The sequence below is a fragment of the Arvicanthis niloticus genome, chromosome 6, assembly GCF_011762505.2.
Source record: "Arvicanthis niloticus isolate mArvNil1 chromosome 6, mArvNil1.pat.X, whole genome shotgun sequence".
NCBI lineage: Eukaryota > Metazoa > Chordata > Mammalia > Rodentia > Muridae > Arvicanthis > Arvicanthis niloticus.
Window position 1 is genome coordinate 64,419,279 of NC_047663.1, and position 12,229 is coordinate 64,431,507.

Sequence of the window (12,229 nt, forward strand, 5' to 3'; positions counted from 1 at the left end):
CTATTGACAGTGTCCTTTGCCTTACAGAAGCTTTACAATTTTATGAGGTCACATTGGTAAATTCTTGATCTTAGAGCATAAGCCATTGGTGTTCTGTTCAGGAGCTGGAAAGAACCCAGATGTCCTTCAACAGAGGAATGGATACCAAAAAAATGTGGTGCATTTACACAATGGAATATTCCTCAGCTATTAAAAATAATAAATTCAAGAAATTCTCAAGTAAATGGATGGAACTAGAAAATATCATCCTGAGTGAGGTAACCCAATCACAAAAGAACACACATGGTATTTACTCACCGATAAGTGGATATTAGCCCCAAAGCTTGAAATAGCCAAGATTCAACTAACAGACCACATGAAGCTCATGAAGAAGGAAGACCAAGTATAAATGCCTCAGTCCTACTTAAAAGGAGTAACAAAATACTCAAGGGAGCAAATATGGAGACAAAGTGTGGGACAGAAACTGAAGGAGGGGCTGTCTGGAGACCATTCCACCTGGTTATCCATCCCATGTACAGTCACCAAAGGTAGAAGCTGATGTGAATGTCAGAAAGTGCATGCTGACAAGAGCCTGATACAGCTGTCTCCTTAGAGGTCTGCCAGAACCTGACATAATCAGAGGCAGGTGCTCACAGCTAACCATTGATCTGATCAAGGGGTTCCCAATGGAGGACTTAGAGAGAAGACTGAAGGAGCTGAAAGGGTTTGTAGCCCCATGAGAAGAGCAATACCAACCAACCAGAGCTCCCCAGGGTCTAAACCACTAGCCTGGGAGCACATAGGGAGGGACCCATGACTCCAGCTGTATATGTAGGGGAGGATGGCCTTGTCAGGCATAGGTGGGAGAGGAGATCTTTGGTCCCATGAAGGCTGAACACCAAGTGGGGGGGGGAATTTGAGGGTAGGGAGGTGGGAGTGGGGGTGTAGGTGGGGGCACATCCTCATAGAGGCAGGAAGAGGGGGGATGGGATAGGGGGTTCCTGGGTGGTGAGGGGAATGGGGTAAGGGGATAAAATCTGAAATGTAAATATAATATCCAATAAAAAAATAATGAATAAAAAAATTCTATAAAAAAAGAAAAAATGTTCTTGCTGGAAGCCAGGAATATCAGAGAAGAATTCTGGTTCCTATGTCTTTGTTATGTCCCAAAGGAACACTTCTGCCTAAAGGGACTCCAGAGCTGAAACTGAAAGGGGCACCTAGACACCAACTCAGGTCGACTGGGCTGGCCAGCTCACTGCCTTCCCCATTCTTCTCCCAAGTTCTCTGAGGTAAGTCCTTTAAAAAGTCCCTAGACAGAAGGTCAGTGGTACCATATTTCCCTGGACCGCTTTTCCCATAAAGGAGCTCTCCCCACTGTTTCTCTCTCTCTCCTCTCCCTCCCTCTTAAGTTCCCACCTAAGAATCGATCTTTAAACTCTAAAATTTATGTTGGTCCACGAATTTCATTCTTCAAGTTCATGTGGCAAGAACTTCCAGAAGTCCTCACTAGATCGGTCAGCTTTGGTGGCTGCCAAGTTTGCAGAACCCTGGCTCCCTGAGGAAAGCTTCATAGTTCTCAGCAGTACCCCGGTATTCCTGTATCAGAGTTATGGGGAACATTCTAGGAAGATAATGACAGTACTAGGTGTGTGTGTGTATGTGTGTGTGTGTGTGTATGTGTGTGTATACATGTGTGTGTGAATGTTTATGTGTGAATGTGTGTGTGTGAATGTGTGTGTGCATGTGCCTGTATGTATGTATGTGTGTATACATGTATGTGTGTGTGAATGTGTATGTGTACATGTATGTAGGTATAGGAAGACACTGAGCACTCACAGGAGGTCTTTTCCTTACAAACTTAGCGTCAAAGATAGAATGTCATATCACATGAATTCATTTCCCTAAACCAGTCTCTCCTGTGCCATCCTCTGTCCACTGTCTGAGCACCTACTCCTATTTACAATGGCAACATGAATCTTGAAAGATGGCTTCACAGACATCTGCAATTAATGGTTGGTCAATCCCTACTGATACAAGACACACTATGCGCAAGCTGGTAGAACTTAGGGTGGTCAGATGGCCAGCTTGAGATCATGGGCCCCAACTGGCAGCAATGTTCTCCCTGAGTGGTATTTGGCAGTATCTGGAGATATTTTCGGGCCTCACAACTGGGGAAGTATTATTTGGCATAGACTGATAGAAGCCAGGGATCCTGCCAGACTTTGTATAATACATAAAGCACCCTCTGCAACAACAACCATGTGACCTGGCTTACGGCATACACAAAACCAAGGCCAAAGAGCTTTCTTAAAAATTAATATATATATGTGTGTGTATACATATATAATATTATGTGTATGTGTGGGTACCATGTTGATGCCTGTGGTAACTATATGTGTATATGTACTCCATGTGTATGCCTGTGTGTCAAAGGAATATAGGAAAGAGCATCAGATACCTTAGAACTGGAGTCACAGGTAGTCGTGGGTCACCACGTGAGTGCTGGAAACTAAACTCAGATTGTCTGCAAGAGCAGCATGTTCTCTAAGCCTCTGAGTGATCTCTCCACCCATTTAAATAATTTTCTATTACTACATTTCTTTATTCATTGTGTATATGCATGTATGTGGACATGTGCCTGTGGTGCCATGGGCCACAGCAGGCAAGCACAGGTCAGAGAACAGCTGGGCATTGATTTTCTCCTCCCACCATGTGGGTCTTCTGCTTCCAGCTTGATGGTAAGTACCTTAGCCTGCTGAGTCATCTCAAAGGCTCTAAATATTTTTTTAAAAAGCAAGATAACTCTATTCAGTGTAAAATGGTAGTAGAGATTATAGTGGGATAGACTGTCAATCAAGATTGGGAATGGCTACATCAGTGAGAGTTCTCAAGGAACCAAGGGCCCTCTTTAAAGGGTCATGGCCATCAGGGCCCCTGTTGCAGCTTCCTAGTCCCCTGCATTACCTAGAAAGAAGGTTTGGTAAGAGTCTTCAGATTATAAAGTAGACTATTTGGGAATGGGTGTTCCTTGAAGTCCAGATGGAAGGGCTCCAGGACGCTCATAAGCCAGTGTGAAAGTAGTCCAAGCACCAGCCACAGTGTGTCACAGGGAGAGCATGGCACTTACTCTTCAACTGGATTATAACCTATCCTGGGACATCTTTGGCAAGCCTTAACTTCTGTTGCTCTGTAGCCAAAATAGCTTTAGAATTCCTTTATTTGGCTTTGTTTTTTTCAATGCAAAACAAAGAAATGGTGTTGGGTGAGAACTCAAGTCCAATTGCCTTCTTGGGATTCATAGGAAAATGCAAGAAAGAAACCAGGAAGAACTTGAGGTAGTGGGGGCAGGGAGTAGGCGTGCAGGCTAGCAACCGAGTCCTGCTGGAAGGGGGTGCAGGGACTCAAGGCTCATTATCATAAAAAGGAAATACAGACTTAGTGTGGCAGATTTTCACACACACACACATACACACACACACACACACACACACGCACACAAAATCACACACACATACATACACACATACACACACTTACATACACATACACACACATACACATGCACATACATACACATACACACATACACACATATACACACACATACATATACACATACACACATATACATACACATATACACATACATATACATAAACACATATACACACAAACATACACACCCACATACACATACACACACATACATACAAACATACACATACATAAACACATACACACACACACACACACACACACACACACACACACACGCTAGACAGTAGAAATACAGATGGGTGGGTGGAGGATTTGACCAAATGAGTAAAGTGCTTCACCCACAACCTTGTAGACCTGATTAAGACTCTCAGCATTCACATAAAAACCCAGCCCAGTGGCTTGTGTGCCTGTAATCTCAGAGCTGGAAGGCAGAGAGATGGTACAATTGTGGGGTCTTATTGACCAGCCAGGCTAGATAATACAGGAGCTCCTGGTTCAGTGAGAGACCCTGCCTCAGAAAATAAGGTAGAGAGGGCTTCTTTGAGGACCTCTAGCCTTCACAGGTACACACACAGACATATGTATCCCCCACATATATTCATAAATATGTATGTATAAAGAAATATGGATTTTGAGGATTTTTTAAAATTATTAGGTGTATTTTTTTTAGGCAAGGGCCAGGAAAAACAGTGAGGTAAAATGTGTGTTAAATATGTATCTCTGGGCTCAATCTGACCCACAGTCCACAGAGTACCTGTAAGGAAGATTTTCACACCCCTATTTTATATTATTTTTGGGAGCCAAGTCCATTTATTTTCTGGGCTTTGTATCTTCATCTTTGAAACAGTCAGCTGAGGCTCTGCCCTAGCCCACTGTGACCCTCTGGGCAGGGTGAGCCTTGGTGGGATCTGGCTGACCTGTCGTTCCTCTACTTCCTGTTACCTGTAAGAGGAATATGCAGGCTCTCCCTCCCTTCCCCAGCCTCCCTGGGCTCAGCCTGAATCTGTAGAATGTGAGGTCATTCTGGCTTCCACATCTCGGATTTCCAGTGTGCAACCACTCAAGGCGTGGGGATGTCATCAAATTTATAATCTGAGAACAAACTGCTGACAGCTAACAAATTGTCAAGAATGCAATCAGAGAGAGGGTACCCCTGTGGCTTTAGGAAAGCCTTGTTTTCATAGATGTTAAAAAAATAATAGTGATAATATTTTTCATGTTTTCTAGCACATTTCATACCGAAAGATCCCAAAATACTCCACAGACTGTGTGTGGAGAACACACCCTGCGGAATGTAACTACCCACTCTGGAGCTCTGCCAGGCTGAACAGTGCTTGCCATCCTTATTTTCTTCTTCTCTTTTCTGTCTTCCCTCCCCTTCTCACACAAATGACAGCAGTTTTATAAGTGCTCAGCATTACTAGGTAATTATGGAGCAAGGAAAGTTCTAGAAAACACCTCCAGGCAGGATCAATGCCTAAAAAGACAGAGAGAGGAGCATCCTCAGTGTCATGGAGACTTGGGGGGGGGGGGTGTGGGGGCTGGAAACACTGACCAGTCCTCTTAATTAGTGTTGTCTCCTGACAGGCTACAGCACACTCACTAGGTTGGGTGTTCCAGCCCAGAGCCTCCAGTTGCTCTGTCTACAGTCTTTGCAGCTGGGCTATTTCTGAGCCATGAGTCCAGGAGCCAGGCTCTTTGGGGGAGGCCTGGCTACCTCTCTTAACCTTTCTCCAGCAGCATCCGTGGACTGGACTCCTGTATTTAAACAGCTTATTTTGGGAGGCAGAGTCTTGTTAGTAGTAAGAGGCATCCAGAGAGAGGAAGGCTTTTGCCTCTGAACACATGACTGAGCATAGTGTCCTCACTATGGGCTCATCACACTCTTCTCAGGAAGCGACTTTGAGGAGGTCACTCCGAAAAACAGAACAAGACACGTTTACTTTAAAAATTAAGTCTGGTTTGAAGACAGAGGCCAGTGGGTACTTGTTGGTGGCCTTCTCTGATAGAGCCTGCACCAGCATCAAGGCCCTGATTGGAGTCCCCACCCACCGCATGGCCAAAAGCAAATTCTAATCATGTTTTAGGAAACTGGAAGCCTAAGTGATTATAATTGACTGCTGTCCTCTGGCATTCAATTTTGCTGCTTGCCTAACCTCTGACCTCTACTTTATTACTCTAAAGGAGACAAAAATCACACAGAAGGGAGAAAGTAGGAAAAATGGGCCATCTACTAAGAAAAAGATGCGGGCACAATTTATGAGGTGAGCAACTGAAAGAATATGTATGTATGTATGTATGTATGTATGTTGTATGTATGTATATATTTTAAAAAGCATAGACCCAGTACCTCAACTTACAAAACACAAGCAGGTCTCGGGAGGGCCATGTCCCTCATCCCAAGCCACCCTGCAGAGGGCTTTGGACCAGGAATGACATTCCTGTCTACTGCCAGCCCTTATTCTGCCCTGTCCCATGAGATTGACCAGGAGTGCTTCTCAAAGGGATAAGGTAGTGGCTTTGGGAAACACAGGTCCAGAAAGGTAATCACTGTGTGTTCTTTCTCATATGCAGATTCACACCTCAGAGTGAGGCTTTCCATGTTTAAGTTGAAGTGAGAGTCAGCAGAGGCCAAGGTGCAAGAAGGAAGCCATAGGGAGGCAGAGCCCTTAAAGGTAGAGATAATAAAGCATCTGTGAAGTCAGAGTCCAGAGGGAGCTACTTGTGTAGTTTAAACTGAGAAGGAAATGAGAAAGGATAGGGTAAAAAAGAGGTTGGAAGGAGGGTTAGTCAACCTCATGGACATTCCCAGTTTAAAGGGGAAGGAAAGGGGAGGATGGGGGAGGATCTGTGTGAGGGGGTACTGAGAGGAGTGGGGGCTGATAATGGGATGTAAAGCAAGCAAGCAAGCAAGCAAGCAAGCAAACAAACAAATACATAAAAATTTTAGAAAGCCATGTGGAAACCAACTACTTTATAAGTTAATTAAAATATACTTAAAAATTTAAAAATTATGTATATGTATGTATGCAAAGCTGCACCATAGGCACAGAAGACAGCTAAAGCAGATCTGTCTTTGAGAAGAGGGAGGTGGTGCCCCTTGGGTGTTGGCTATCTCTGTGGTCCATAGCTCAAGCTACTACAGTAAGGTTTTCACTAAGCACTCTCCAGAGGCTGCATGAATAGACCAGAAAGGGGTTACACAGTCAGCTCTCTCCCAGGTTCCAGGGTGAGTTTTCCTGGGCAGCATGTCTTGTCTGCTTCTGCTCAGAGATCTAGAGGCCATCCTTGCACGGGAAACAGCCTCCTTGGTGAGTTGAAGGTCAGTGAGAGTCCCTGGCTCCAGAGGGGGTTAATGGCTACATGGGACATGGGACATCTATCACCAAGCCTCATAACAGGTGCTCAATCTCAGGACTCAAATAATGGAAACCAACTCTCTCACATGTCCTTTCATCTCCATATAGGCCGTATGGCATGAGCACATGTGCGTGTGCATACACACACACACACACACACACACACACGTGCATGCGCACACACAAGCACAAGCAAATCCTTAGATATTGTCAAGGTGTTTCCTTGGGTTTAAAACACCACAGAATACCCCTCCTCCCTAGTAAGCCCTTCCTGCATGCCATGGCCCTCACCCACATTCTTTACCACCTCTTCCCAAAAGTATCTCAGACTCCAGTAACAGGAAATTACTTGTAGTCCTTTGAATCCCCATTGTCCACTGAGAGCCATGGCTGGGATTGAATTTCAGGAAGATTAGTATGGGCTTGGATGAAAGTTTTATTTGAGTTAAAGTTCAGAGAGGCCACACACAGAGAGGACATTCACACCTGCAGATATGGTAGGCTACGGATTTCCTGTGTAGAGACACAGGTGAAAATAAAAGCAGTAGGACTCAGTGAAGGTGGGAGTGAGGAAAGTGAGGCCATGAGGAGGAAGACTGTGCAGGCTGGAAGCACTGGTTACAATCATTCATACTCTAGTACTCAATGTGTGCATTGCAATTTTGCAAGGCTCAGTCTAGACCCAACTGTCTGAGGTCTGAGATAGAGTTATCTTCATTTTGTGAATATCTAACAGCAGCACTAAAAACTTCAGTGAAAGTGGGGCATCTGCACTTACAACTGGAAAGGAAGCAAGAAGATCAGGAGTTCAAACCCAGCTTGGTTACGTGGAGAGTTTGAGGCTGGAGCAAGATACATAAGAGAGTGTCTCAAAAAGCAAGCAAGTAAGCAAGCAAGCAAACAAACAAAAACAAAAGAGAGGCTGCTGAGAATCTGCTCACATGGAGGTGAGGCCAAGAAGCAGAGGAGAAAGCCAGATCTTAGGGCTGGACTACAACCTTCAAAGCTGGACCTCTCCTAGTGGCCTGTCCTGCCCCCTGCCCACAACACCACAGACTCCTAAAACAGCTCCACACTGGAGACCAAGTAAAACCGTTAGCCATGAGGGACAGTTCCCATTTCAGCAGTAAGAATTCCTGAACATTCTTCAAGCTTTTACACTGTCTGCCTGTGCTGACCCAGCACCTAGCTGTCTCCTCACTGAGATGTGTCTCCCAGAGACAGAGACCAAACAGACAACTCTACATCCTTCTAACTTCTTTATACTTTTCTACAGTAAACAGTTTAGAATATGCCTCTTTTGAAGTTAATTGTTTCTTAGTTTTAGTTTTGTATGCATGCGCGCGCGCGCGCGCGTGTGTGTGTGTGTGTGTGTGTGTGTGTGTGTGTGTGTGAGTAAGGCAAGGGTTAATGTGTACAGGCAGGCAGACAACTGTGGAGACCAGAAGATGGCTTTATATCTGAAATTGCCTTTTTTTTTTTTTTTTGTTCTGAGTAGTCAGAGCTCAGCCCTGGTCTAAATAAGATGCCAATAAACTGTAGCTAACCACAAATATATATTGAAGGTCAATGGTTTACAAGACATCCAGCCAAGGATTACATACACAGCTTTTCATTTAATGCTTACTGTGATCTCTAAGGCATTTCTATCCCCATTTTATGGAGCAGGAAAGAGAGGTTCAGGGAGCCAATGTTTCTCCCTGGAGGCCAAACTGCTCAAAGAGCATTGGGTCTCACCTACAAACCCAGGTTTTCTGACTCCAGAACCCAGCCTTAAATATTAGTTGGTAGAAGCATGGACAGTTCTGAGGTTTCATTTGGTGTAATGTAGCTTTGTCAGCAGGCTGAGCTCTGGGTCATTTCAGAGTACTCAAAAAGTGGTTGAGAAATAGTACCCCATTCCCACCACCCCAGGTGATGTGACCCCACAGTCTTCATTTCTCATTTCAAGCACCTGTCCTTCTAGAGCATGCACAGGACTTTCTGGGCAGCTGATGTGTCTAGTCTCTGAGCTGAAATGTGGATACCTGGTAGCTCTTGCTGCCAAAACCACCTGCCTGATGACTCGGGGCCTGGAAGGTGGCACAGTGGAAAGTGTTCGTTGTGCAATCATGAAGACCTTTGGTAGATTTCTAGAATATATGTAAAAGCTTGGCATGCCCATCTGTGCCTGAGGAGACGGAGATGGAAAAGTCCATGGTGCGTCTGGTCAGCCAGTCTAGCTGAATCAGTGAACTCTAGGTTCAGGGAGGAACTGCCTTTTAAAATAAGATGGAGTGCAACTGAGGAAGACATCAGATATTGTCACCTGGCCTTCACACATGCTTGTACATGCTCACGTGTATACACACTCATGAACAAACTTGCACGGACACACACACACACACACACACACACACACACACACACACACACACACACACACACACACTAACCCTCAGATGGAACAGGATAGCACACTCTATAGTCTTGAATTCTATGATCCCAGAATTCAAGAGATTAACGCTGGAAGATGACAAACTGGAGGCCAGTGTTGACTGTGGGGAAAGACTCCATCTCAACACTCAAACCAAACTAACAACAACAACAACAACAACAACAACAACAACAACAACAAATCTCAGTCAGTTCTCAGCCACAGATTTCTACCTGTTAGCTCCCTAGCTTCTTGTACAGGCACTTTTTTTTTTTTTTCATTCAAAAACACAGTTTTAAATATAAGGAAGCAAGCCTCCACTCTGAAAGCCAGTTTTTATAAACAAGAGCCTTTAAACACGAAGGGCAGGAGGCCAGGGCAGATAACACTTAAAACTGGGCAGAGGAAAAGGGGCTGTTAGATGCAGTGAGTCAGAAGCTACTGGATGCCTCTCATCCTCAGCCCATGTTATACATTCCCCATGGGTCAGGCAAGCATGAGCAGCCCAAGCCACCACCTTTGCCTCCTCCAGTCTTTCTGGAGCCAGTGAGCATACTTAACTTTGGATGTTACCTTTGGCTTCTTCCTCTAGCATCCTTTGGTAGCTATCCAAGGGCAATCCGTGGGAACTGGGGCAGCCATGGCCTCCTGCCCAGGGCTGAGTAATTCTGGAGGCATTTTTCAATAGTACAAGTCTCTGGTACTTTGGTTGTACTCATGCCAGAGAAGATAAGGGTGCCCCTCCTCCTGGACAGCCGTCTTGCCTCAGTCTGTCTGATAACTGCCTTCTGAAACCAGGACTCATCCATCCCTCAGGGATGCTCAGGGCTGCTCAGTGCAGGGACTTCACTTCTCAGCCAGTCCCTTGAGGCTCTCATATCCAGTGTTCTGGGGCTGGGCCAAGTCATCCTGCTTCTTCTGGTGACATCACAGCCTCTAGCAATGGGCCAACTGCCATGGTGCTTCCCCAGGCAAGAGATGGCTTTCAGGCTGCAAGAGGCTGAAAGTAAACCAGAGAGGAGGCAAGAAGGCTGGCCGGCATGAGTAGGCTTAGAGGAGGTTATTTCTACTGGGAAGTTCAGGAGCTGGGCCCACAAATATGAGAGAATGCTTGCTACATGGCAGGTCTTCTGATACGTTAGACCAAGTGAGTCCACACTTAGAGTCACTCAGCCTATGTCCCAGTCTGCTCTACCACTCTCAATAACACTACCAGTCATGGGTTACTTCTAGTTTCACTTCTGTTGCTGTGTAGATGCCATGACTGAAAAGCAGCTTAGGGAAGGAAAGGTATTTTTAACTTAATACTTCTGGGTCACTGTCTATCACTAAGGAAAATCAGAGTAGGGACCCAAACAGGATCCTGAAGCAGAAACCATGAAGAAACAGCTTGCTGACAGACTCTCTGACACCTTCACTCATGCTCAGCTACCTTTCTTATGCAACCCAGCTACGTTTCTTATGTTAAGGGAATGGTACCACCCACCTACAGTGGTCTGGACCCTCCTACATTAACTAACAATCAAAACAATGCCCAGGTTCATAGGGAAGTCTGATATTTGCAATTCTTTAGTTAAGAATTCAGTTAAAATATCCAAGTGACTCTAGGGTATTTCTAGTTGACAATTTCAAGGTTGTTGTGGCCTGCCAGACCCTCACAGACACACAGACAGCCACAACACTGCAGGGCACTGAAGGTACACAGTGATCTGAGGGCTACATCATGGGAACCGGCAAGGCAGTGTCCTTGGGTCTGACACCTGGATAAATTTATATCCTTACCCATAGATTTACTTGTTTCTCAGGATGTCTGTCACAACAACATTGCTATCAGACGGTAGGGTACCTATCACTTCAGAACTAATGTAAGCCTTCTGGCTCTGCCTATGACACTTTTGGTGTGCATCTCTCTCTCTCTCTCTCTCTCTCTCTCTCTCTCTCTCTCTCTCTCTCTGTGTGTGTGTGTGTGTGCATACATTCCTGTGTGTACAGGTACACATGTGTATATTCATGCAAAGGTCAGAGGACAACTTCACAGGTGACTTCTACTTTGTCTTAAAGTATGCATGTATGCACATATGTTTGCATGCATGTATGTATGCACACATGTATGTTATGTATATATGTAATATAGGTAATGCATGTATGTGACACATGTATATATTAAGTAATGTATGTATGCATGCAATGTTCATATGTGTATGTATGTATGTATGTATGTATGTATATATATGTATGTGTTTTTTGAGACAGGGTCTCTCAATGGCCTGAAACTCACCAGGTAGGCTAGGCTGGAAGGCTAGTGACCCTCAGAGATTCTCCTGTTTCCTAGCTCTTGGATTACAAGCATGGGCCATCACACCAGAATATTTTTAGATGGGTTTTGGGGATCAAACTCTAATCCTTATGTATACAAAAAAATACTTTGCCAGCCCAGCTATCTTTACTGTCCCTAGGAATGTTCCTTATGTCACTATTTTGGAACCTAGTGCCTGGAAGAGTAGAATGAAAAGGAGGAAGCTGAGACTTCCCATCCTATACTGCACAGGATGGACCCCAGCAGGATAAAAAACCCTGTGGTCCAAAATGTCAATAGTGCCAAGGCTGAGAATCCCTAGTTTCTGGAGTGAGGCCAGATGAGAGAGGGTGGAGATCCAGGGAGTCCTCAGAAGCTTTTGAGAAGTGACAAATACCATGCTGAAGCTTCAGAGAGAAACTCCCAAGACCTCAGCTGGAGCCAGTAAGTGACCACAATTAGAGCTAACTAGGTAAATTCCTGAATTAGGGAGGCAGAAGAGGAAGTAGAGATGGAGAACCAGCAACCAGCAGAGAAGTTCATTTTAGACACCTCCACTCATCACCTCCCATCTCGAGTCCATCGTATGACAACTGCATACGCACCAGTCACTTCCAGGAAGGCAGTGTGTTACGAACACTCATTCTTCTGTGTACAGGCTTTTATTTTTTTGACTTT